A 27202-nucleotide genomic window follows, 5' to 3' on the forward strand; every position below is an offset into this window, starting at 1 on the left:
TGAGTCCAGAGAGTGCACTGTCACTACTGGGGATGCAGTGCAGTGAGTCCTGAGAGTGCACTGGCACCACTGGGGATGCACTGCAGTGAGTCCAGAGATTGCACTGGCACCACTGGGGATGCAGTACAGTGAGTCCACACAGTGCACTAGCACCATTGGGGATGCAATGCAGTGAGTCCAGAGAGTGCACTGGCACCACTGGGGATGCAGTGCAGTGAGTCCAGAGAGTGCACTGGCACCACTGGGGATGCACTGCTGTGAGTCCAGAGAGTGCTCTTGCACCACAGGGGATGCGGTGCAGTGACTCAAGAGAGTGCACTGGCTGCACTGGGGATGCAGTGCAGTGAGTCCAGAGAGTGCACTGGCACCACTGGAGATGCATTGCAGTGAGTCCAGAGAGTGCAATGGCACCACTGCGGATGCACTTCAGTGAGTCCAGAGAGTTCACTGGCTCCACTGGGGATGCACTGCAGTGAGTCCAGAGAGTGCACTGGCACCACTGGGGATGCACTGCAGTGAGTCCAGAGAGTGCACTGGCACCACTGAGGATGCACTGAAGTGAGTCCAGAGAGTGCACTGGCACCTCTGAGAATGCACTTCAGTGAGTCCAGAGAGTGCACTGGCACCACTGGGGATGCACTGCAGTGAGTCTACAGAGTGCACTAGCACCACTGGGGATGCAGTGCAGTGAGTCCAGAGAGTGCGCTGGCACCACTGGGGATGCAGTGCAGTGAGTCCAGAGAGTGCACTGGCACCACTGGGGATGCACTGCAGTGAGTCCAGTGAGTGCACTGGCACCACTGTGGATGCAGTGCAGTGAGTCCAGAGAGTGCACTGGCACCACTGGGGAAGCAGTGCAGTGAGTCCAGAGAGTGCACTGGCACCACTGGGGATGCACTGCAGTGAGTCCAGAGAGTGCACTGGCAGCACTGGGGATGCAGTGCAGTGAGTCCAGAGAGTGCACTGGCACCACTGGGGATGCAGTTCAGTGAGTCCAGAGAGTGCACTGGCACCACTGGGGATGCAGTGCAGTGAGTCCAGAGAGTGCACTGGCACCACTGATAATGCACTTCAATGAGTCCAGAGAGTGCACTGGCACCACTGGGGATGCACTGCAGTGAGTCCAGAGATTGCACTGGCACCACTGGGGATGCAGTTCAGTGAGTCCAGAGAGTGCACTGGCACCACTGGGGATGCAGTGCAGTGAGTCCAGAGAGTGCATTGGCACCACTGAGAATGCACTTCAATGAGTCCAGAGAGTGCACTGGCACCACTGGGGATGCACTGCAGTGAGTCCAGATATTGCACTGGCACCACTGGGGATGCAGTGCTGTGACTCCAGAGAGTGCACTGGCACCACTGGGGATGCACTGCAGTTAGTCCAGAGAGTGCACTGGCACCACTGGGGATGCACTGCAGTGAGTCCAGAGAGTGCACTGGCTCCACTGGGGATGCACTGCAGTGACTCGAACGAGTGCACTGGCACCACTGGGGAAGCAGTGCAGTGAGTCCAGAGAGTGCACTGGCACCACTGGGGTTGCACTGCAGTGAGTCCAGAGAGTGCACTGCCACTACTGGGGATGCAGTGCAGTGAGTCCAGAGAGTGCACTGGCACCACTGAGAATGCACTTCAGTGAGTCCAGAGAGTGCACTGGCACCACTGGGGATGCACTGCAGTGAGTACAGAGATTGCACTGGCACCACTGGGGATGCAGTGCTGTGACTCCAGAGAGCGCACTGGCACCACTGGGGATGCAGTGCAGTGAGTCCAGAGAGTGCACTGGCACCACTGGGGATGCACTGCAGTGAGCCCAGTGAGTGCACTGGCACCACTGGGGAAGCAGTGCAGTGAGTCCAGAGAGTGCAGTGGCACCACTGGGGATGCAGTTTAGTGAGTCCAGAGAGTGCACTGGCACCACTGGGGATGCAGTGCAGTGAGTCCAGAGAGTGCACTGGCACCACTGGGGATGCACTGCAGTGAGTCCAGAGAGTGCTTTGGCACCAGTGGGGATGCACTGCAGTTACTCCAGAGACTGCACTGGCAAAACTGGGGATGCACTGCAGTGAGTCCAGAGAGTGCACTGGCACCAGTGGGGATGCACTGCAGTGAGTCCAGAGAGTGCACTGGCACCACTGGGGATGCACTGCAGTGAGTCCAGAGAGTGCACTGGCACCACTGGGGATGCACTGCAGTGAGTCCAGAGAGTGCACTGGCACCACTGGGGATGCAGTGCAGTGAGTCCAGAGAGTGCACTGGCACCACTGGGGATGCAGTGCAGTGAATCCAGTGAGTGCACTGGCACCACTGGGGATGCAGTGCAGTGAGTCCAGAGAGTGCACTGGCACTACTGGGGATGCAGTGCAGTGAGTCCAGAGAGTGCACTGGCAGCACTGGGGATGCACTGCAGTGAGTCCAGAGAGTGCACTGTCACTACTGGGGATGCAGTGCAGTGAGTCCTGAGAGTGCACTGGCACCACTGGGGATGCACTGCAGTGAGTCCAGAGATTGCACTGGCACCACTGGGGATGCAGTACAGTGAGTCCACACAGTGCACTAGCACCACTGGGGATGCAGTGCAGTGAGTCCAGAGAGTGCACTGGCACCACTGGGGATGCAGTGCAGTGAGTCCAGAGAGTGCACTGGCACCACTGGGGATGCACTGCTGTGAGTCCAGAGAGTGCTCTTGCACCACAGGGGATGCGGTGCAGTGACTCAAGAGAGTGCACTGGCTGCACTGGGGATGCAGTGCAGTGAGTCCAGAGAGTGCACTGTTACCACTGGAGATGCATTGCAGTGAGTCCAGAGAGTGCAATGGCACCACTGCGGATGCACTTCAGTGAGTCCAGAGAGTGCACTGGCTCCACTGGGGATGCACTGCAGTGAGTCCAGAGAGTGCACTGGCACCACTGGGGATGCACTGCAGTGAGTCCAGAGAGTGCACTGGCACAACTGAGGATGCACTGAAGTGAGTCCAGAGAGTGCACTGGCACCTCTGAGAATGCACTTCAGTGAGTCCAGAGAGTGCACTGGCACCACTGGGGATGCACTGCAGTGAGTCCACAGAGTGCACTAGCACCACTGGGGATGCAGTGCAGTGAGTCCAGAGAGTGCGCTGGCACCACTGGGGATGCAGTGCAGTGAGTCCAGAGAGTGCACTGGCACCACTGGGGATGCACTGCAGTGAGTCCAGTGAGTGCACTGGCACCACTGTGGATGCAGTGCATTGAGTCCAGAGAGTGCACTGGCACCACTGGGGAAGCAGTGCAGTGAGTCCAGAGAGTGCACTGGCACCACTGGGGAAGCAGTGCAGTGAGTCCAGAGAGTGCACTGGCACCACTGGGGATGCAGTGCAGTGAGTCCAGAGAGTGCACTGGCAGCACTGGGGATGCAGTGCAGTGAGTCCAGAGAGTGCACTGGCACCACTGGGGATGCAGTTCAGTGAGTCCAGAGAGTGCACTGGCACCACTGGGGATGCAGTGCAGTGAGTCCAGAGAGTGCACTGGCACCACTGAGAATGTACTTCAGTGAGTCCAGAGAGTGCACTGGCACCACTGGGGATGCAGTGCAGTGAGTCCAGAGATTGCACTGGCACCACTGGGGTTGCAGTGCTGTGACTCCAGAGAGCGCACAGCCACCACTGGGGATGCAGTGCAGTGAGTCCAGAGAGTGCACTGGCACCACTGGGGATGCACTGCAGTGAGTCCAGAGAGTGCACTGGCACCAGTGGGGATGCACTGCAGTGAGACCAGTGAGTGCACTGGCACCACTGGGGATGCAGTGCAGTGAGTCCAGAGAGTGCAGAGGCACCACTGGTGATGCAGTTTAGTGAGTCCAGAGAGTGCACTGGTCCACTGGGGATGCAGTGCAGTGAGTCCAGTGAGTGTACTGGCACCACTGGGGATGCACTGCAGTGAGTCCAGAGAATGCACTGGCACCACTGGGGATGCAGTGCAGTGAGTCCAGAGAGTGCACTGGCACCACTGGGGATGCAGTGCAGTGAGTCCAGAGAGTGCACTGGCACCACTGGGGATGCAGTGCTGTGACTCCAGAGAGTGCACTGGCAGCACTGGTGATGCAGTGCAGTGAGTCCAGAGAGTGCACTGGCACCACTGGGGATGCGGTGCCGGGAGTCCAGAGAGTGCTTTGGCACCAGTGGGGATGCACTGCAGTTACTCCAGAGACTGCACTGGCACCACTGGGGATGCACTGCATTGAGTCCAGAGAGTGCACTGTCACCACTGGGGATGCAGTGCAGTGAGTCCACAGAGTGCACTGGCACCACTGTGGATGCAGTGCAGTGTGTCCAGAGAGTGCACTGGCACCACTGGGGATGCACTGCAGTGAATCCAGTGAGTGCACTGGCACCACTGGGGATACAGTGCAGTGAGTCCAGAGAGTGCACTGGCACCACTGGGGATGCACTGCAGTGAGTCCAGAGAGTGCACTGGCACCACTGGGGATGCATTGCGGTGAGTCCAGAGAGTGCACTGGCACCACAGATGATGCAGTACAGTGAGTCCAGTGAGTGCACTGGCACCACTGGGGATGTAGTGCAGTGACTCGAGAGAGTGCACTTGCACCACTGGGGATGCAGTGCAGTGAGTCCAGAGAGTGCACTGGCACCACTGGGGATGCACTGCAGTGAGTCCAGAGAGTGCACTGGCACCACTGGGGATGCAGTGCAGTGAGTCCAGAGAGTGCACTGGCACCACTGGTGATGCACTGCAGTGAGTCCAGAGATTGCTCTGGCACCACTGGGGATGCAGTACAGTGAGTCCAGAGAGTGCACTGGCACCACTGGTGATGCACTGCAGTGAGTCCAGAGATTGCACTGGCACCACTGGGGATGCAGTGCAGTGAGTCCAAAGAGTGCACTGGCACCACTGGGAATGCACTGCAGTGAGTCCAGAGAGTGCACTGGCACCACTGGGGATGCACTGCAGTGAGTCCAGAGAGTGCACTGGCACCACTGGGGATGCACTGAAGTGAGTCCAGAGAGTGCACTGGCACCACTGGGGATGCACTACAGTGAGTCCAGAGATTGCACTGGCACCACTGGGGATGCAGTGCAGTGAGTCCAGAGAGTGCACTGGCACCACTGGGGATGCAGTGCAGTGAGTCCAGAGAGTGCACTGGCACCACTGGGGTGCAGTGCAGTGAGTCCAGAGAGTACACTGGCACCAGTGGGGATGCAGTGCAGTGAGTCCAGAGAGTGCACTGGCACCACTGGGGATGCACTGCAGTGAGTCCAGAGAGTGCACTGGCACCACTGGGGATGTGTCCAGTGAGTCCAGTGAGTGCACTGGCACCACTGGGGATGCAGTGCAGTGAGTCCAGAGAGTACACTGGCACCAGTGGGGATGCAGTGCAGTGAGTCCAGAGAGTGCACTGGCACCACTGGGGATGCAGTGCAGTCAGTCCAGTGAGTGCACTGGCACCACTGGGGGTGCAGTACAGTGAGTCCAGAGAGTGCACTGGCACCACTGGGGATGCACTGCAGTGAGTCCAGAGAGTGCACTAGCACCACTGGGGATGCAGTGCAGTGAGTCCAGAGAGTGCGCTGGCACCACTGGGGATGCAGTGCAGTGAGTCCAGAGAGTGCACTGGCACCACTGGGGATGCACTGCAGTGAGTCCAGTGAGTGCACTGGCACCACTGTGGATGCAGTGCATTGAGTCCAGAGAGTGCACTGGCACCACTGGGGAAGCAGTGCAGTGAGTCCAGAGAGTGCACTGGCACCACTGGGGAAGCAGTGCAGTGAGTCCAGAGAGTGCACTGGCACCACTGGGGATGCAGTGCAGTGAGTCCAGAGAGTGCACTGGCAGCACTGGGGATGCAGTGCAGTGAGTCCAGAGAGTGCACTGGCACCACTGGGGATGCAGTTCAGTGAGTCCAGAGAGTGCACTGGCACCACTGGGGATGCAGTGCAGTGAGTCCAGAGAGTGCACTGGCACCACTGAGAATGTACTTCAGTGAGTCCAGAGAGTGCACTGGCACCACTGGGGATGCGGTGCTGGGAGTCCAGAGAGTGCTTTGGCACCAGTGGGGATGCAGTGCAGTTACTCCAGAGACTGCACTGGCACCACCGGGGATGCAGTGCAGTGAGTCCAGAGAGTGCACTGGCACCACTGGGGATGCAGTGCAGTGAGTCCAGAGAGTGCACTGGCACCACTGGGGATGCAGTGCTGTGACTCCAGAGAGCGCACTGGCACCACTGGGGATGCAGTGCAGTGAGTCCAGAGAGTGCACTGGCACCACTGGGGATGCACTGCAGTGAGCCCAGAGAGTGCACTGGCACCAGTGGGGATGCACTGCAGTGAGTCCAGTGAGTGCACTGGCACCACTGGGGAAGCAGTGCAGTGAGTCCAGAGAGTGCAGTGGCACCACTGGTGATGCAGTTTAGTGAGTCCAGAGAGTGCACTGGCACCACTGGGGATGCAGTGCAGTGAGTCCAGAGAGTGCACTGGCACCACTGAGAATGCACTTCAATGAGTCCAGAGAGTGCACTGGCACCACTGGGGATGCAGTGCAGTGAGTCCAGAGAGTGCACTGGCACCACTGGGGATGCAGTGCAGTGAATCCAGTGAGTGCACTGGCACCACTGGGGATGCAGTGCAGTGAGTCCAGAGAGTGCACTGGCACTACTGGGGATGCAGTGCAGTGAGTCCAGAGAGTGCACTGGCACCACTGGGGATGCACTGCAGTGAGTCCAGAGAGTGCACTGTCACTACTGGGGATGCAGTGCAGTGAGTCCAGAGAGTGCACTGGTACCACTGGGGATGCAGTGCAGTGAGTCCAGAGAGTGCACTGGCACCACTGGGGATGCACTGCAGTGAGTCCAGAGATTGCACTGGCACCACTGGGGATGCAGTACAGTGAGTCCACACAGTGCACTAGCACCACTGGGGATGCAGTGCAGTGAGTCCAGAGAGTGCACTGGCACCACTGGGGATGCAGTGCAGTGAGTCCAGAGAGTGCACTGGCACCACTGGTGATGCACTGCTGTGAGTCCAGAGAGTGCTCTTGCACCACAGGGGATGCAGTGCAGTGACTCAAGAGAGTGCACTGGCAGCACTGGGGATGCAGTGCAGTGAGTCCAGAGAGTGCACTGGCACCACTGGAGATGCAGTGCAGTGAGTCCAGAGAGTGCAATGGCACCACTGCGGATGCACTGCAGTGAGTCCAGAGAGTGCACTGGCTCCACAGGGGATGCACTGCAGTGAGTCCAGAGAGTGCACTGGCACCACTGGGGATGCACTGAAGTGAGTCCAGAGAGTGCACTGGCACCACTGAGAATGCACTTCAGTGAGTCCAGAGAGTGCACTGGCACCACTGGGGATGCAGTGCAGTGAGTCCAGAGAGTGCAGTGGCACCACTGGGGATGCAGTGCAGTGAGTCCAGAGAGTGCACTGGCACCAGTGGGGATGCACTGCAGTGAGTCCAGAGAGTGCACTGGCACCACTGGGGATGCAGTGCAGTGAGTCCAGAGAGTGCACTGGCACCACTGGGGAAGCAGTGCAGTGAGTCCAGAGAGTGCAGTGGCACCACTAGGGATGCAGTGCAGTGAGTCCAGAGAGTGCACTGGCAGCACTGGGGATGCAGTGCAGTGAGTCCAGAGAGTGCACTGGCACCACTGGGGATGCACTTCAGTGAGTCCAGAGAGTGCACTGGCACCACTGGGGATGCAGTGCAGTGAGTCCAGAGAGTGCACTGGCACCACTGGGGATGCACTTCAGTGACTCCAGAGAGTGCACTGGCACCACTGGGGATGCACCTCAGTGAGTCCAGAGAGTGCACTGGCACCACTGGTGATGCACTGCAGTGAGTCCAGAGAATGCACTGGCACCACTGGGGATGCAGTGCAGTGAGTCCAGAGAGTGCACTGGCACCACTGGGGATGCAGTGCAGTGAGTCCAGAGAGTGCACTGGCAACAGAGGGAATGCACTGCAGTGAGTCCAGTGAGTGCACTGGCACCACTGTGGATGCACTGCAGTGAGTCCAGAGAGTGCACTGGCACCACTGGGGATGCAGTGCAGTGAGTCCAGAGAGTGCACTGGCACCACTGGGGATGCACTGCAGTGAGTCCAGAGAGTGCACTGGCACCACTGGGGATGCACTGCAGTGAGTCCAGAGAGTGCACTGTCACCACTGGGGATGCAGTACAGTGAGTCCAGAGAGTGCACTGGCACCACTGGGGATGCAGTGCAGTGAGTCCAGAGAGTGCACTGGCACCAGTGGGGATGCACTGCAGTGAGTCCAGAGAGTGCACTGGCACCACTGGGGATGCAGTGCAGTGAGTCCAGAGAGTGCACTGGCACCACTGGGGAAGCAGTGCAGTGAGTCCAGAGAGCGCAGTGGCACCACTAGGGATGCAGTGCAGTGAGTCCAGAGAGTGCACTGGCACCACTGGGGATGCAGTGCAGTGAGTCCAGAGAGTGCACTGGCACCACTGGGGATGCAGTTCAGTGAGTCCAGAGAGTGCACTGGCACCACTGGGGATGCAGTGCAGTGAGTCCAGAGAGTGCACTGGCACCACTGGGGATGCACTTCAGTGACTCCAGAGAGTGCACTGGCACCACTGGGGATGCACCTCAGTGAGTCCAGAGAGTGCACTGGCACCACTGGGGATGCACTGCAGTGAGTCCAGAGAATGCACTGGCACCACTGGGGATGCAGTGCAGTGAGTCCAGAGAGTGCACTGGCACCACTGGGGATGCAGTGCAGTGAGTCCAGAGAGTGCACTGGCAACAGAGGGAATGCACTGCAGTGAGTCCAGTGAGTGCACTGGCACCACTGTGGATGCACTGCAGTGAGTCCAGAGAGTGCACTGGCAGCACTGGGGATGCAGTGCAGTGAGTCCAGAGAGTGCACTGGCACCACTGGGGATGCACTGCAGTGAGTCCAGAGAGTGCACTGGCACCACTGGGGATGCAGTGCAGTGAGTCCAGAGAGTGCACTGGCACCACTGGGGATGCAGTACAGTGAGTCCACAGAGTGCACTGGTACCAGTGGGGATGCAGTACAGTGAGTCCAGAGAGTGCACTGGCACCACTGGGGATGCACTGCAGTGAGTCCAGAGAGTGCACTGGCACCACTGGGGATGCACTACAGTGAGTCCAGAGATTGCACTGGCAGCACTGGGGATGCAGTGCACTGAGTCCAGAGAGTGCACTGGCACCACTGGGGATGCAGTGCATTGAGTCCAGAGAGTGCACTGGCACAACTGGGTATGCACTTCAGTGAGTCCAGAGAGTGCACTGACACCACTGGGGATGCAGTGCAGTGAGTCCAGAGAGTGCAGTGGCACCACTGGGGATGCAGTGCAGTGAGTCCAGAGAGTGCTCTGGCACCACTGGGGATGCACTGCAGTGAGTCCAGAGAGTACACTGGCACCACTGGGGATGCAGTGCAGTGAGTCCAGAGAGTGCACTGGCACCACTGGGGATGCAGTCCAGTGAGTGCACTGGCAACACTGGGGATGCAGTGCAGTGACTGCAGAGAGTACACTGGCACCACCGGGGATTCACTGCAGTGAGTCCAGAGAGTGCACTTGCACCACCTGTGATGCAGTGCAGTGAGTCCAGTGAGTGCACTGGCACCACTGGGGATGCAGTGCTGTGACTCCAGAGAGCGCACTGGCACCACTGGGGATGCAGTGCAGTCAGTCCAGTGAGTGCACTGGCACCACTGGGGGTGCAGTACAGTGAGTCCAGAGAGTGCACTGACACCACTGGGGATGCACTGCAGTGAGTCCAGACAGTGCACTGGCACCACTGTGGATGCAGTGCAGTGAGTCCAGAGACTGCACTGGCACCACTGGGGATGCACTGCAGTGAGACCAGAGAGTGCACTGGCACCACTGGGGATGCACTGCAGTGAGTCCAGAGAGTGCACTGGCACCACTGGGGATGCACTGCAGTTAGTCCAGAGAGTGCACTGTCACCACTGGGGATGCAGTACAGTGAGTCCACATAGTGCACTGGCACCACTGGGGATGCAGTACAGTGAGTCCAGAGAGTGCACTGGCACCACTGGACATGCAGTGCAGTGAGTCCAGAGAGTGCACTGGCACCACTGGGGATGCACTTCAGTGACTCCACAGAGTGCACTGGCACCACTGGGGATGCAGTGCAGTGAGTCCAAAGACTTCACTGGCACCACTGGGGATGCAGTGTAGTCAGTCCAGAGAGTGCTCTGGCACCACTGGGGATGCACTGCAGTGAGTCCAGAGAGTGCACTGGCACCACTGGGGATGCACTGCAGTGAGTCCAGAGAGTGCACTGGCACCACTGGGCATGCAGTGCAGTGAGTCCAGTGAGTGTACTGGCACCACTGGGGATGCACTTCAGTGAGCCCAGAGAGTGCACTGGCACCACTGAGAATGCACTTCAGTGAGTCCAGAGAGTGCACTGGCACCACTGGGGATGCACTGCAGTGAGTCCAGAGACTGCACTAGCACCACTGGGGATGCAGTGCAGTGAATCCTGTGAGTACACTGGCACCACTGGGGATGCAGTGCAGTGAGTCCAGAGAGCTCACTGGCACCACTGGGGATGCAGTGCAGTGAGTCCAGAGAGTGTACTGGCACCACTGGAGATGCAGTACAGTGAGTCCAGTGAATGCACTGGAACCACTGGGGATGCAGTGCAGTGAGTCCAGAGAGTGCACTGGCACCACTGGTGATGCAGTACAGTGAGTCCAGTGAGTGCACTGGTACCACTGGGCCTGCAGTGCAGTGAGTCCAGAGAGTACACTGGCACCACTGGGGATGCACTGCAGTGAGTCCAGAGAGTGCACTGGCACCACCGATGATGCAGTACAGTGAGTCCAGTGAAGTGCACTGGCACTACTGGGGACGTAGTGCAGTGACTCGAGAGAGTGCACTGGCGCCACTGGGGATGCAGTGCAGTGAGTCCAGAGAGTGCACTGGCCGCAGTGGGGATGCAGTGCAGTGAGTCCAGAGAGTGCACTGGCACCACTGGGGATGCAGTGCAGTGAGTCCAGAGACTTCACTGGCACCACTGGGAATGCAGTGCAGTGAGTGCAGAGAGTGCACTGGCACCACTGGGGATGCAGTGCAGTGAGTCCAGAGAGTGCACTGGCGCCACTGGGGATGCACTGCAGTGAGTCCAGAGAGTGCACTGGCACCACTGGGGATGCACTGCAGTGAGTCCAGAGAGTGCACTGGCACCACTGGTGATGCAGTACAGTGAGTCCAGAGAGTGCACTGGCAGCACTGGGGATGCAGTGCAGTGAGTCCAGAGAGTGCACTGGCACCACTGGGGATGCAGTTCAGTGAGTCCAGAGAGTGCACTGGCACCACTGGGGATGCAGTGCAGTGAGTCCAGAGAGTGCACTGGCACCACTGATAATGCACTTCAGTGAGTCCAGAGAGTGCACTGGCACCACTGGGGATGCACTGCAGTGAGTCCAGAGATTGCACTGGCACCACTGGGGATGCAGTTCAGTGAGTCCAGAGAGTGCACTGGCACCACTGGGGATGCAGTGCAGTGAGTCCAGAGAGTGCATTGGCACCACTGAGAATGCACTTCAATGAGTCCAGAGAGTGCACTGGCACCACTGGGGATGCAGTGCAGTGAGTCCAGATATTGCACTGGCACCACTGGGGATGCAGTGCTGTGACTCCAGAGAGTGCACTGGCACCACTGGGGATGCACTGCAGTTAGTCCAGAGAGTGCACTGGCACCACTGGGGATGCACTGCAGTGAGTCCAGAGAGTGCACTGGCTCCACTGGGGATGCACTGCACTGACTCGAACGAGTGCACTGGCACCACTGGGGAAGCAGTGCAGTGAGTCCAGAGAGTGCACTGGCACCACTGGGGTTGCACTGCAGTGAGTCCAGAGAGTGCACTGCCACTACTGGGGATGCAGTGCAGTGAGTCTAGAGAGTGCACTGGCACCACTGAGAATGCACTTCAGTGAGTCCAGAGAGTGCACTGGCACCACTGGGGATGCACTGCAGTGAGTACAGAGATTGCACTGGCACCACTGGGGATGCAGTGCTGTGACTCCAGAGAGCGCACTGGCACCACTGGGGATGCAGTGCAGTGAGTCCAGAGAGTGCACTGGCACCACTGGGGATGCACTGCAGTGAGCCCAGTGAGTGCACTGGCACCACTGGGGAAGCAGTGCAGTGAGTCCAGAGAGTGCAGTGGCACCACTGGGGATGCAGTTTAGTGAGTCCAGAGAGTGCACTGGCACCACTGGGGATGCAGTGCAGTGAGTCCAGAGAGTGCACTGGCACCACTGGTGATGCACTGCAGTGAGTCCAGAGAGTGCTTTGGCACCAGTGGGGATGCACTGCAGTTACTCCAGAGACTGCACTGGCAAAACTGGGGATGCACTGCAGTGAGTCCATAGAGTGCACTGGCACCAGTGGGGATGCACTGCAGTGAGTCCAGAGAGTGCACTGGCACCACTGGGGATGCACTGCAGTGAGTCCAGAGAGTGCACTGGCACCACTGGGGATGCACTGCAGTGAGTCCAGAGAGTGCACTGGCACCACTGGGGATGCAGTGCAGTGAGTCCAGAGAGTGCACTGGCACCACTGGGGATGCAGTGCAGTGAATCCAGTGAGTGCACTGGCACCACTGGGGATGCAGTGCAGTGAGTCCAGAGAGTGCACTGGCACTACTGGGGATGCAGTGCAGTGAGTCCAGAGAGTGCACTGGCACCACTGGGGATGCACTGCAGTGAGTCCAGAGAGTGCACTGTCACTACTGGGGATGCAGTGCAGTGAGTCCTGAGAGTGCACTGGCACCACTGGGGATGCACTGCAGTGAGTCCAGAGATTGCACTGGCACCACTGGGGATGCAGTACAGTGAGTCCACACAGTGCACTAGCACCACTGGGGATGCAGTGCAGTGAGTCCAGAGAGTGCACTGGCACCACTGGGGATGCAGTGCAGTGAGTCCAGAGAGTGCACTGGCACCACTGGGGATGCACTGCTGTGAGTCCAGAGAGTGCTCTTGCACCACAGGGGATGCGGTGCAGTGACTCAAGAGAGTGCACTGGCTGCACTGGGGATGCAGTGCAGTGAGTCCAGAGAGTGCACTGTTACCACTGGAGATGCATTGCAGTGAGTCCAGAGAGTGCAATGGCACCACTGCGGATGCACTTCAGTGAGTCCAGAGAGTGCACTGGCTCCACTGGGGATGCACTGCAGTGAGTCCAGAGAGTGCACTGGCACCACTGGGGATGCACTGCAGTGAGTCCAGAGAGTGCACTGGCACAACTGAGGATGCACTGAAGTGAGTCCAGAGAGTGCACTGGCACCTCTGAGAATGCACTTCAGTGAGTCCAGAGAGTGCACTGGCACCACTGGGGATGCACTGCAGTGAGTCCACAGAGTGCACTAGCACCACTGGGGATGCAGTGCAGTGAGTCCAGAGAGTGCGCTGGCACCACTGGGGATGCAGTGCAGTGAGTCCAGAGAGTGCACTGGCACCACTGGGGATGCACTGCAGTGAGTCCAGTGAGTGCACTGGCACCACTGTGGATGCAGTGCATTGAGTCCAGAGAGTGCACTGGCACCACTGGGGAAGCAGTGCAGTGAGTCCAGAGAGTGCACTGGCACCACTGGGGAAGCAGTGCAGTGAGTCCAGAGAGTGCACTGGCACCACTGGGGATGCAGTGCAGTGAGTCCAGAGAGTGCACTGGCAGCACTGGGGATGCAGTGCAGTGAGTCCAGAGAGTGCACTGGCACCACTGGGGATGCAGTTCAGTGAGTCCAGAGAGTGCACTGGCACCACTGGGGATGCAGTGCAGTGAGTCCAGAGAGTGCACTGGCACCACTGAGAATGTACTTCAGTGAGTCCAGAGAGTGCACTGGCACCACTGGGGATGCAGTGCAGTGAGTCCAGAGATTGCACTGGCACCACTGGGGTTGCAGTGCTGTGACTCCAGAGAGCGCACAGCCACCACTGGGGATGCAGTGCAGTGAGTCCAGAGAGTGCACTGGCACCACTGGGGATGCACTGCAGTGAGTCCAGAGAGTGCACTGGCACCAGTGGGGATGCACTGCAGTGAGACCAGTGAGTGCACTGGCACCACTGGGGATGCAGTGCAGTGAGTCCAGAGAGTGCAGAGGCACCACTGGTGATGCAGTTTAGTGAGTCCAGAGAGTGCACTGGTCCACTGGGGATGCAGTGCAGTGAGTCCAGTGAGTGTACTGGCACCACTGGGGATGCACTGCAGTGAGTCCAGAGAATGCACTGGCACCACTGGGGATGCAGTGCAGTGAGTCCAGAGAGTGCACTGGCACCACTGGGGATGCAGTGCAGTGAGTCCAGAGAGTGCACTGGCACCACTGGGGATGCAGTGCTGTGACTCCAGAGAGTGCACTGGCAGCACTGGTGATGCAGTGCAGTGAGTCCAGAGAGTGCACTGGCACCACTGGGGATGCGGTGCCGGGAGTCCAGAGAGTGCTTTGGCACCAGTGGGGATGCACTGCAGTTACTCCAGAGACTGCACTGGCACCACTGGGGATGCACTGCATTGAGTCCAGAGAGTGCACTGTCACCACTGGGGATGCAGTGCAGTGAGTCCACAGAGTGCACTGGCACCACTGGGGATGCAGTGCAGTGTGTCCAGAGAGTGCACTGGCACCACTGGGGATGCACTGCAGTGAATCCAGTGAGTGCACTGGCACCACTGGGGATACAGTGCAGTGAGTCCAGAGAGTGCACTGGCACCACTGGGGATGCACTGCAGTGAGTCCAGAGAGTGCACTGGCACCACTGGGGATGCATTGCGGTGAGTCCAGAGAGTGCACTGGCACCACAGATGATGCAGTACAGTGAGTCCAGTGAGTGCACTGGCACCACTGGGGATGTAGTGCAGTGACTCGAGAGAGTGCACTTGCACCACTGGGGATGCAGTGCAGTGAGTCCAGAGAGTGCACTGGCACCACTGGGGATGCACTGCAGTGAGTCCAGAGAGTGCACTGGCACCACTGGGGATGCAGTGCAGTGAGTCCAGAGAGTGCACTGGCACCACTGGTGATGCACTGCAGTGAGTCCAGAGATTGCTCTGGCACCACTGGGGATGCAGTGCAGTGAGTCCAGAGAGTGCACTGGCACCACTGGTGATGCACTGCAGTGAGTCCAGAGATTGCACTGGCACCACTGGGGATGCAGTGCAGTGAGTCCAAAGAGTGCACTGGCACCACTGGGAATGCACTGCAGTGAGTCCAGAGAGTGCACTGGCACCACTGGGGATGCACTGCAGTGAGTCCAGAGAGTGCACTGGCACCACTGGGGATGCACTGAAGTGAGTCCAGAGAGTGCACTGGCACCACTGGGGATGCACTACAGTGAGTCCAGAGATTGCACTGGCACCACTGGGGATGCAGTGCAGTGAGTCCAGAGAGTGCACTGGCACCACTGGGGATGCAGTGCAGTGAGTCCAGAGAGTGCACTGGCACCACTGGGGATGCAGTGCAGTGAGTCCAGAGAGTACACTGGCACCAGTGGGGATGCAGTGCAGTGAGTCCAGAGAGTGCACTGGCACCACTGGGGATGCACTGCAGTGAGTCCAGAGAGTGCACTGGCACCACTGGGGATGTGTCCAGTGAGTCCAGTGAGTGCACTGGCACCACTGGGGATGCAGTGCAGTGAGTCCAGAGAGTACACTGGCACCAGTGGGGATGCAGTGCAGTGAGTCCAGAGAGTGCACTGGCACCACTGGGGATGCAGTGCAGTCAGTCCAGTGAGTGCACTGGCACCACTGGGGGTGCAGTACAGTGAGTCCAGAGAGTGCACTGGCACCACTGGGGATGCACTGCAGTGAGTCCAGAGAGTGCACTAGCACCACTGGGGATGCAGTGCAGTGAGTCCAGAGAGTGCGCTGGCACCACTGGGGATGCAGTGCAGTGAGTCCAGAGAGTGCACTGGCACCACTGGGGATGCACTGCAGTGAGTCCAGTGAGTGCACTGGCACCACTGTGGATGCAGTGCATTGAGTCCAGAGAGTGCACTGGCACCACTGGGGAAGCAGTGCAGTGAGTCCAGAGAGTGCACTGGCACCACTGGGGAAGCAGTGCAGTGAGTCCAGAGAGTGCACTGGCACCACTGGGGATGCAGTGCAGTGAGTCCAGAGAGTGCACTGGCAGCACTGGGGATGCAGTGCAGTGAGTCCAGAGAGTGCACTGGCACCACTGGGGATGCAGTTCAGTGAGTCCAGAGAGTGCACTGGCACCACTGGGGATGCAGTGCAGTGAGTCCAGAGAGTGCACTGGCACCACTGAGAATGTACTTCAGTGAGTCCAGAGAGTGCACTGGCACCACTGGGGATGCGGTGCTGGGAGTCCAGAGAGTGCTTTGGCACCAGTGGGGATGCAGTGCAGTTACTCCAGAGACTGCACTGGCACCACCGGGGATGCAGTGCAGTGAGTCCAGAGAGTGCACTGGCACCACTGGGGATGCAGTGCAGTGAGTCCAGAGAGTGCACTGGCATCACTGGGGATGCAGTGCTGTGACTCCAGAGAGCGCACTGGCACCACTGGGGATGCAGTGCAGTGAGTCCAGAGAGTGCACTGGCACCAGTGGGGATGCACTGCAGTGAGCCCAGAGAGTGCACTGGCACCAGTGGGGATGCACTGCAGTGAGTCCAGTGAGTGCACTGGCACCACTGGGGAAGCAGTGCAGTGAGTCCAGAGAGTGCAGTGGCACCACTGGTGATGCAGTTTAGTGAGTCCAGAGAGTGCACTGGCACCACTGGGGATGCAGTGCAGTGAGTCCAGAGAGTGCACTGGCACCACTGAGAATGCACTTCAATGAGTCCAGAGAGTGCACTGGCACCACTGGGGATGCAGTGCAGTGAGTCCAGAGAGTGCACTGGCACCACTGGGGATGCAGTGCAGTGAATCCAGTGAGTGCACTGGCACCACTGGGGATGCAGTGCAGTGAGTCCAGAGAGTGCACTGGCACTACTGGGGATGCAGTGCAGTGAGTCCAGAGAGTGCACTGGCACCACTGGGGATGCACTGCAGTGAGTCCAGAGAGTGCACTGTCACTACTGGGGATGCAGTGCAGTGAGTCCAGAGAGTGCACTGGTACCACTGGGGATGCAGTGCAGTGAGTCCAGAGAGTGCACTGGCACCACTGGGGATGCACTGCAGTGAGTCCAGAGATTGCACTGGCACCACTGGGGATGCAGTACAGTGAGTCCACACAGTGCACTAGCACCACTGGGGATGCAGTGCAGTGAGTCCAGAGAGTGCACTGGCACCACTGGGGATGCAGTGCAGTGAGTCCAGAGAGTGCACTGGCACCACTGGTGATGCACTGCTGTGAGTCCAGAGAGTGCTCTTGCACCACAGGGGATGCAGTGCAGTGACTCAAGAGAGTGCACTGGCAGCACTGGGGATGCAGTGCAGTGAGTCCAGAGAGTGCACTGGCACCACTGGAGATGCAGTGCAGTGAGTCCAGAGAGTGCAATGGCACCACTGCGGATGCACTGCAGTGAGTCCAGAGAGTGCACTGGCTCCACAGGGGATGCACTGCAGTGAGTCCAGAGAGTGCACTGGCACCACTGGGGATGCACTGAAGTGAGTCCAGAGAGTGCACTGGCACCACTGAGAATGCACTTCAGTGAGTCCAGAGAGTGCACTGGCACCACTGGGGATGCACTGCAGTGAGTCCAGAGAGTGCAGTGGCACCACTGGGGATGCAGTGCAGTGAGTCCAGAGAGTGCACTGGCACCAGTGGGGATGCACTGCAGTGAGTCCAGAGAGTGCACTGGCACCACTGGGGATGCAGTGCAGTGAGTCCAGAGAGTGCACTGGCACCACTGGGGAAGCAGTGCAGTGAGTCCAGAGAGTGCAGTGGCACCACTAGGGATGCAGTGCAGTGAGTCCAGAGAGTGCACTGGCAGCACTGGGGATGCAGTGCAGTGAGTCCAGAGAGTGCACTGGCACCACTGGGGATGCACTTCAGTGAGTCCAGAGAGTGCACTGGCACCACTGGGGATGCAGTGCAGTGAGTCCAGAGAGTGCACTGGCACCACTGGGGATGCACTTCAGTGACTCCAGAGAGTGCACTGGCACCACTGGGGATGCAGTGCAGTGAGTCCAGAGAGTGCACTGGCACCACTGGTGATGCACTGCAGTGAGTCCAGAGAATGCACTGGCACCACTGGGGATGCAGTGCAGTGAGTCCAGAGAGTGCACTGGCACCACTGGGGATGCAGTGCAGTGAGTCCAGAGAGTGCACTGGCAACAGAGGGAATGCACTGCAGTGAGTCCAGTGAGTGCACTGGCACCACTGTGGATGCACTGCAGTGAGTCCAGAGAGTGCACTGGCACCACTGGGGATGCAGTGCAGTGAGTCCAGAGAGTGCACTGGCACCACTGGGGATGCACTGCAGTGAGTCCAGAGAGTGCACTGGCACCACTGGGGATGCACTGCAGTGAGTCCAGAGAGTGCACTGTCACCACTGGGGATGCAGTACAGTGAGTCCAGAGAGTGCACTGGCACCACTGGGGATGCAGTGCAGTGAGTCCAGAGAGTGCACTGGCACCAGTGGGGATGCACTGCAGTGAGTCCAGAGAGTGCACTGGCACCACTGGGGATGCAGTGCAGTGAGTCCAGAGAGTGCACTGGCACCACTGGGGAAGCAGTGCAGTGAGTCCAGAGAGCGCAGTGGCACCACTAGGGATGCAGTGCAGTGAGTCCAGAGAGTGCACTGGCACCACTGGGGATGCAGTGCAGTGAGTCCAGAGAGTGCACTGGCACCACTGGGGATGCAGTTCAGTGAGTCCAGAGAGTGCACTGGCACCACTGGGGATGCAGTGCAGTGAGTCCAGAGAGTGCACTGGCACCACTGGGGATGCACTTCAGTGACTCCAGAGAGTGCACTGGCACCACTGGGGATGCACCTCAGTGAGTCCAGAGAGTGCACTGGCACCACTGGGGATGCACTGCAGTGAGTCCAGAGAATGCACTGGCACCACTGGGGATGCAGTGCAGTGAGTCCAGAGAGTGCACTGGCACCACTGGGGATGCAGTGCAGTGAGTCCAGAGAGTGCACTGGCAACAGAGGGAATGCACTGCAGTGAGTCCAGTGAGTGCACTGGCACCACTGTGGATGCACTGCAGTGAGTCCAGAGAGTGCACTGGCAGCACTGGGGATGCAGTGCAGTGAGTCCAGAGAGTGCACTGGCACCACTGGGGATGCACTGCAGTGAGTCCAGAGAGTGCACTGGCACCACTGGGGATGCAGTGCAGTGAGTCCAGAGAGTGCACTGGCACCACTGGGGATGCAGTACAGTGAGTCCACAGAGTGCACTGGTACCAGTGGGGATGCAGTACAGTGAGTCCAGAGAGTGCACTGGCACCACTGGGGATGCACTGCAGTGAGTCCAGAGAGTGCACTGGCACCACTGGGGATGCACTACAGTGAGTCCAGAGATTGCACTGGCAGCACTGGGGATGCAGTGCACTGAGTCCAGAGAGTGCACTGGCACCACTGGGGATGCAGTGCATTGAGTCCAGAGAGTGCACTGGCACAACTGGGTATGCACTTCAGTGAGTCCAGAGAGTGCACTGACACCACTGGGGATGCAGTGCAGTGAGTCCAGAGAGTGCAGTGGCACCACTGGGGATGCAGTGCAGTGAGTCCAGAGAGTGCTCTGGCACCACTGGGGATGCACTGCAGTGAGTCCAGAGAGTACACTGGCACCACTGGGGATGCAGTGCAGTGAGTCCAGAGAGTGCACTGGCACCACTGGGGATGCAGTCCAGTGAGTGCACTGGCAACACTGGGGATGCAGTGCAGTGACTGCAGAGAGTACACTGGCACCACCGGGGATTCACTGCAGTGAGTCCAGAGAGTGCACTTGCACCACCTGTGATGCAGTGCAGTGAGTCCAGTGAGTGCACTGGCACCACTGGGGATGCAGTGCTGTGACTCCAGAGAGCGCACTGGCACCACTGGGGATGCAGTGCAGTCAGTCCAGTGAGTGCACTGGCACCACTGGGGGTGCAGTACAGTGAGTCCAGAGAGTGCACTGACACCACTGGGGATGCACTGCAGTGAGTCCAGACAGTGCACTGGCACCACTGTGGATGCAGTGCAGTGAGTCCAGAGACTGCACTGGCACCACTGGGGATGCACTGCAGTGAGACCAGAGAGTGCACTGGCACCACTGGGGATGCACTGCAGTGAGTCCAGAGAGTGCACTGGCACCACTGGGGATGCACTGCAGTTAGTCCAGAGAGTGCACTGTCACCACTGGGGATGCAGTACAGTGAGTCCACATAGTGCACTGGCACCAGTGGGGATGCAGTACAGTGAGTCCAGAGAGTGCACTGGCACCACTGGACATGCAGTGCAGTGAGTCCAGAGAGTGCACTGGCACCACTGGGGATGCACTTCAGTGACTCCACAGAGTGCACTGGCACCACTGGGGATGCAGTGCAGTGAGTCCAAAGACTTCACTGGCACCACTGGGGATGCAGTGTAGTCAGTCCAGAGAGTGCTCTGGCACCACTGGGGATGCACTGCAGTGAGTCCAGAGAGTGCACTGGCACCACTGGGGATGCACTGCAGTGAGTCCAGAGAGTGCACTGGCACCACTGGGCATGCAGTGCAGTGAGTCCAGTGAGTGTACTGGCACCACTGGGGATGCACTTCAGTGAGCCCAGAGAGTGCACTGGCACCACTGAGAATGCACTTCAGTGAGTCCAGAGAGTGCACTGGCACCACTGGGGATGCACTGCAGTGAGTCCAGAGACTGCACTAGCACCACTGGGGATGCAGTGCAGTGAATCCTGTGAGTACACTGGCACCACTGGGGATGCAGTGCAGTGAGTCCAGAGAGCTCACTGGCACCACTGGGGATGCAGTGCAGTGAGTCCAGAGAGTGTACTGGCACCACTGGAGATGCAGTACAGTGAGTCCAGTGAATGCACTGGAACCACTGGGGATGCAGTGCAGTGAGTCCAGAGAGTGCACTGGCACCACTGGTGATGCAGTACAGTGAGTCCAGTGAGTGCACTGGTACCACTGGGCCTGCAGTGCAGTGAGTCCAGAGAGTACACTGGCACCACTGGGGATGCACTGCAGTGAGTCCAGAGAGTGCACTGGCACCACCGATGATGCAGTACAGTGAGTCCAGTGAAGTGCACTGGCACTACTGGGGACGTAGTGCAGTGACTCGAGAGAGTGCACTGGCGCCACTGGGGATGCAGTGCAGTGAGTCCAGAGAGTGCACTGGCCGCAGTGGGGATGCAGTGCAGTGAGTCCAGAGAGTGCACTGGCACCACTGGGGATGCAGTGCAGTGAGTCCAGAGACTTCACTGGCACCACTGGGAATGCAGTGCAGTGAATGCAGAGAGTGCACTGGCACCACTGGGGATGCAGTGCAGTGAGTCCAGAGAGTGCACTGGCGCCACTGGGGATGCACTGCAGTGAGTCCAGAGAGTGCACTGGCACCACTGGGGATGCAGTGCAGTGAGTCCAGAGAGTGCACTGGCACCACTGGTGATGCAGTACAGTGAGTCCAGAGAGTGCACTGGCACCACTGGGGATGCACTGCAGTGAGTCCAGAGAGTGCACTGGCACCACTGGGGATGCAGTGCAGTTAGTCCAGAGAGTGCACTGTCACCACTGGGGATGCAGTACAGTGAGTCCACATAGTGCACTGGCACCAGTGGGGATGCAGTACAGTGAGTCCAGAGAGTGCACTGGCACCACTGGGGATGCAGTGCAGTGAGTCCAGAGAGTGCACTGGCACCACTGGGGATGCACTTCAGTGACTCCACAGAGTGCACTGGCACCACTGGGGATGCAGTGCAGTGAGTCCAAAGACTTCACTGGCACCACTGGTGATGCAGTGCAGTGAGTCCAGAGAGTGCACTGGCACCACTGGGGATGCACTGCAGTGAGTCCAGAGAGTGCACTAGCACCACTGGGGATGCAGTGCAGTGAATCCTTTTAGTACACTGGCACCACTGGGGATGCAGTGCAGTGAGTCCAGAGAGCTCACTGGCACCACTGGGGATGCAGTGCAGTGAGTCCAGAGAGTGCACTGGCACCACTGGTGATGCAGTACAGTGAGTCCAGTGAATGCACTGGAACCACTGGGGATGCAGTGCAGTGAGTCCAGAGAGTGCACTGGCAGCACTGGTGATGCAGTACAGTGAGTCCAGTGAGTGCACTGGCACCACTGGGTCTGCAGTGCAGTGAGTCCAGAGAGTGCACTGGCACCACTGGGGATGCAGTGTAGTGAGTCCAGAGAGTGCACTGGCACCAACAATGATGCAGTACAGTGAGTCCAGAGAGTGCAATGGCACCACTGGGGATGTAGTGCAGTGAGTCCAGAGAGTGCACTGGCACCACTGGGGATGCAGTGCAGTGAGTCCAGAGAGTGCACTGGCACCACTGGGGATGCAGTGCAGTGAGTCCAGAGAGTGCACTGGCACCACTGGGGATGCAGTGCAGTGAGTCCAGAGAGTGCACTGGCACCACTGGGGATGCACTGCAGTGAGTCCAGAGATTGCACTGGCACCACTGGGGATGCAGTGCAGTGAGTGCAGAGAGTGCACTGGCACCACTGGGGATGCACTTCAGTGAGTTCAGAGAGTGCACTGGCACCACTGGGGATGGGTTTCAAGCCAACTGCATTAACCGCTCATGCTTCTTTCTTATGAGATGTTAGTAAACCAATTACATAGCCTTGTCAAACTAAATCACAGGTAAAAATCCTGTACATCTCATGTGGCCAACCACTCCCAACTAGGATTCCAAGAACCAGGAGTTTCGGTGAAAATAGGGCTAGTGCTATTAGAGGGGTGATTATTAGGGTAAGCCCTAAGCTGTCTTTAATGGAGAAGTATGGGTGGAATGGGATTTTGTCGCAGTCTGATACGATTCCTAGTGGGTTATTTGAGCCTGATTCGTGTAGGAAGGTTAGGTGGACTAGGGTGATTCCTGCAATTAGGAAGGGCAGTAGGAAGTGGATGGCGAAGAATCGGGTTAAGGTTGGATTGTCTACTGAGAATCCTCCTCAGGCTCATTCTACTAGAGTTTGCCCAATGTACGGTGTTGTGGTTTAACCCGGCTGGCAGCTAAACACCACACAGCCGTTCGCTCACCCTCCCCCCTCCCTCTCTGGGATGGGGGAGAGAAACGGGAAAGTGAAGCCTGTGAGTTGAGATAAAGACAGTTTATTAAGACAGGAAAATAATAATAACAATAATAATAATAATAGTGATAATGGTAATAGTATTAACAATAATAATGTGTAAGAAAACAAGTGATGCACAATGCAATTGCTCACCACCCGCTGACCGATGCCCAGCCTATTCCCGAGCAGCCGGCCCCCCCCACCCCGGCCAGCCACCCCTATATATTGTTTAGCATGACGTCAGATGGTATGGAATACCCCTTTGGCCAGTTTGGGTCAGCTGTCCTGGGTCTGTCCCCTCCCAGCTCCTGCTGCACCCCCAGCCTGCTCGCTGGCAGGACAGAGCAAGAAGCCGAAAAGTCCTTGGCCTGGTGTAAACACTGCTCTGCAACAATTAAAACATCAGCATGTTATCAGCGCTCTTCTCATCCTAATCCAAAACATAGCACCCTACCAGCTACTATGAGCTACTTAACTCTGTCCTAACTGGAACCAGGACATACGGGATGGCTGAGAATAGGTTGGTGATTACGGTGGCCCCTCAGAATGACATTTGTCCTCATGGTAGGACATACCCTACGAAGGCAGTTGCTATTAGGGTGAGTAGGAGGATTACTCCTGTGTTTCAGGTTTCTTTGTATAGGTAGGAGCCGTAGTAGAGGCCTCGTCCGATGTGTAAGTAGATGCAGATAAAGAAGAGCGAAGCACCGTTGGCGTGGAGGTTGCGGATGAGCCATCCGTACTGGACGTCTCGGCATGTGTGAGCTACTGAGGAGAAGGCGAGTGAAGTGTCTGCGGTGTAGTGTATGGCTAGTAGCAGGCCTGTTAGGATTTGTGTGGCTAAGCAGATGGCTAGAAGGGAGCCGAAGTTTCATCAGGCAGAGATGTTGGAGGGGGCGGGTAGGTCGATTAGGGAGTTGTTGATTATTTTTAGTAGGGGATGGGATTTGCGGATGTTAGGGGCCATTAGTGAGTCTGTGTGTTATTAGGATTATTACCAGGATGGAGAGGGCGAAGGATCCTAGGTAGGCCTTAATTAGCCCTGTGTGTATTGAGGTTGCGGCTTTGCTTGCGGCTACTTGTAGTTCAGCAAGGCCCTCTGGCCCTATTTTTTTGAGTCAGGAGAGGTCGATCAAGTGTAGGGCAATGTTTTGTCCCTTTTCTAGTAGGTTTTTGGAGAAGAATCGGTGTACTAGGGGGTTGAAGTACCCTAATGCAGAGGAGAAGTTTATGAGGGGGTTTGGTTTGGGGTGAGTGAGGGTGTGTGTTATGTTCGATAGTTCTAGGGCTAGGATGATTCCTAGGATTGTTATGAGGATGGCAGCGGTTTTGGTGATAAGGGGTATGGTTATTGGGGGGGTTTTGGTTGGTGTGATGAAAGAGGTAATGATTATTCCTGCTGTAATGCTGCCTAGGGCGAGTCGGGTTAGGGGGGCGGTGATTAGTGGGTTGTTTTCGTTTATTGATACTATTGGGGGGATTCGGGTTTGTCCAGCTTGGACTAGGATGGTTATGCGGATGCTGTAGGTTGCGGTGAATGCTGTGGCTATAAGGGTTAGGAGTAGGGCTCAAGTATTTAGGTATGATGTGTTTAAGCTTTCGATGATGAGGTCTTTTGAGTAGAATCCGGCTAGGAATGGGGTTCCTATCAGCGCCAGGTTTCCGATGGTTAGGCAGGAAGTAGTGACTGGGAGTATTTTCTGTAGGCCTCCTATCTTTCGGATATCTTGTTCTCCGTTTAGGTTGTGGATGATAGACCCTGAGCATAGGAATAGTATGGCTTTAAAGAAGGCATGGGTTGAGATGTGTAGGAAGGCTAGTTGTGGGAGGTTTAGTCCGATAGTGACTATTATTAGTCCTAGTTGGCTGGATGTTGAGAAAGCAATGATTTTTTTGATGTCATTTTGGGTTAGGGCGCATGTGGCAGCGAATAGGGTTGATAGAGCACCTAGGCATAGGCAGGCAGTTAGGGCTGTCTGGTTGGTGGCTAGCAGGGGGTGCATGCGGATGAGCAGGAAGATTCCGGCTACTACTATGGTACTGGAGTGCAGTAGGGCTGATACTGGGGTGGGGCCTTCTATTGCTGCGGGCAGTCATGGGTGGAGTCCAAATTGGGCGGATTTTCCTGCGGCTGCGAGGATTAATCCTATGAGGGGGAGGATTGGGGTTTGGTGGGGGTGTACGGCTTGTTGGATCTCTCAGGTGTTGAATGTTGAAGCTAGTCATGCTATGCTCAGGATCAGTCCGACGTCTCCGATTCGGTTGTAGATTACGGCTTGTAGGGCGGCGGTGTTGGCATCTGCTCGGCCTTGTCATCAGCCGATGAGAAGGAAGGACATGATTCGTACTCCTTCCCAGCCTACGAATAGGAGGAATATGTTGTTTGCGGTTGTTAGGAGGAGTATGGCGACTAGGAATGTCAGTAGGTAGGTGAAAAATTTTGTTACGTATGGCTCTGAGGCCATGTATCATATGGCGAATTGTAGGATTGATCATGTTACAAATAGGGCGATTGGAAGAAATGTTATTGAGTATTGGTCTATTTTTAGGCTCAGGGGGATTTTAAAGTTTATAATGAATTTTCACTCCCAGTGGCAGGTGACAGATTCTACTCCCGAGTAGATGAATGCGGTTGTAGGGGCTAGGCTAATTAGGAATGCGGTTTTAACAGCGCGGGTGGTGGCTTGTGGGGTGTTTTTAAAGTTTTTAAATAGAAATGGCAGGATGATTGGGGTTAGGAGGATTGTCAGCGTGAGTAGTGTGAGGGAGTTGATTAGTAGTGTGGGGTTCACTACTTTTACTTGGATTTGCACCAAGATGGGTGGTTCCTAAGACCAGTGGATTGCTGTTATCCTTTAAAAGTAAGGGGGCTGAGGTTTTAGGCTCAGATGTAAGAGTTAGCAGCTCTTGTTGGTTAAACCCTCCCCTCGGCAGGTAAGAAGGTTTGAACTTCTATTCTTAGAATCACAGTCTAATGTTTGGTTTAAACTATACTTGCATGAGGGGATTCCGGAGATCAGTTCGGGTTTGAGGATTAGGAGGAATATTGGGATAATGTGGAGTGTTATGAGCAGGTGTTCTCGCGTGGTTGAGTTTTGCATAGATGTGATGTGGGAGGGGATTGAGCCTCGTTGGGTCATTAGTAGTATGAATAAGGTGTAGGAGGCGGTTAGTAGGGTTGCGATTCCTGTTAGGATGATCGTGAAGGCAGATCAGTTGAATAAGGTGATTATAATGGTTAGCTCTGCTATGAGGTTTGTTGTTGGGGGTAAGGCTATGTTTGTTAGATTGGCCAGCAATCATCAGGTAGCTATGAGTGGTAGGAGAGGTTGTAGGCCTCGTGTGAGTAGTAGAATTCGGCTGTGCGTACGTTCATAGTTTGTGTTGGCTAGGCAGAATAGTATGGAGGAAGTTAGTCCATGGGAAATTATTAGGATCATTGCCCCTGAGAATGATCAGTGGGTTTGGATTATTCCTGCGGCGATAACTAGGCCTATGTGGCTAACGGATGAATAAGCGATTAGTGATTTTAGGTCTGTCTGTCGTAGGCAGATTGAGCTAGTCATTAGGGCGCCTCATAGGGCCAGGGTTAGGAAGGGGTAGTGCAGGAGGTTGGACAGTGGGCCCATAAATAGAGTGACTCGTATAATTCCGTATCCTCCTAGCTTTAGTAGTAGGGCGGCGAGGAGTATTGAGCCTGCGATGGGTGCTTCTACGTGGGCTTTTGGCAGTCAGAGGTGTAGGCCGTATAGTGGGGCTTTTACTATGAATGCTATGAGCAGTGCTAGACCTGATAGTATTCCTGTCCATGAGGTGGATAGGGTTGGGTGGGTTAGTTGTAGGGTTGGCAGGTGCAGGGTGCCAATTTTCACGTATAGGTGTATGATTGTGATTAGCAGGGGTAGAGAGCTTACTGGCGTGTAGAATAGCAGGTAGATGCCAGCGCTTAGGCGTTCTGGTTGGTTCCCCCATCGGGTGATTAAGATTAGGGTGGGAATGAGGGTTGCTTCAAATGAGATGTAAAATAGTGCTAGTTCTGTGGTGGAAAA

General features: G+C 56.8%; 1 long non-coding RNA gene across 1 annotated transcript in view; it reads right to left on the minus strand.

Annotated features, from left to right (window-relative positions):
• Positions 1–24119: 24119 nt before the first annotated feature.
• LOC310890988 overlaps positions 24120–27202 on the minus strand; it is a 31868-nt gene continuing 28785 nt past the window's right edge. Inside the window, exon 2 of the long non-coding RNA XR_014577385.1 lies at positions 24120–24221. This is a non-coding gene — a long non-coding RNA (uncharacterized lncRNA). The remainder of the gene's footprint in view (positions 24222–27202) is intronic.

Source organism: Anser anser (genome assembly GCF_964211835.1).
Source record: "Anser anser genome assembly, contig: HAP1_SCAFFOLD_398, whole genome shotgun sequence".
Lineage (NCBI taxonomy): Eukaryota > Metazoa > Chordata > Aves > Anseriformes > Anatidae > Anser > Anser anser.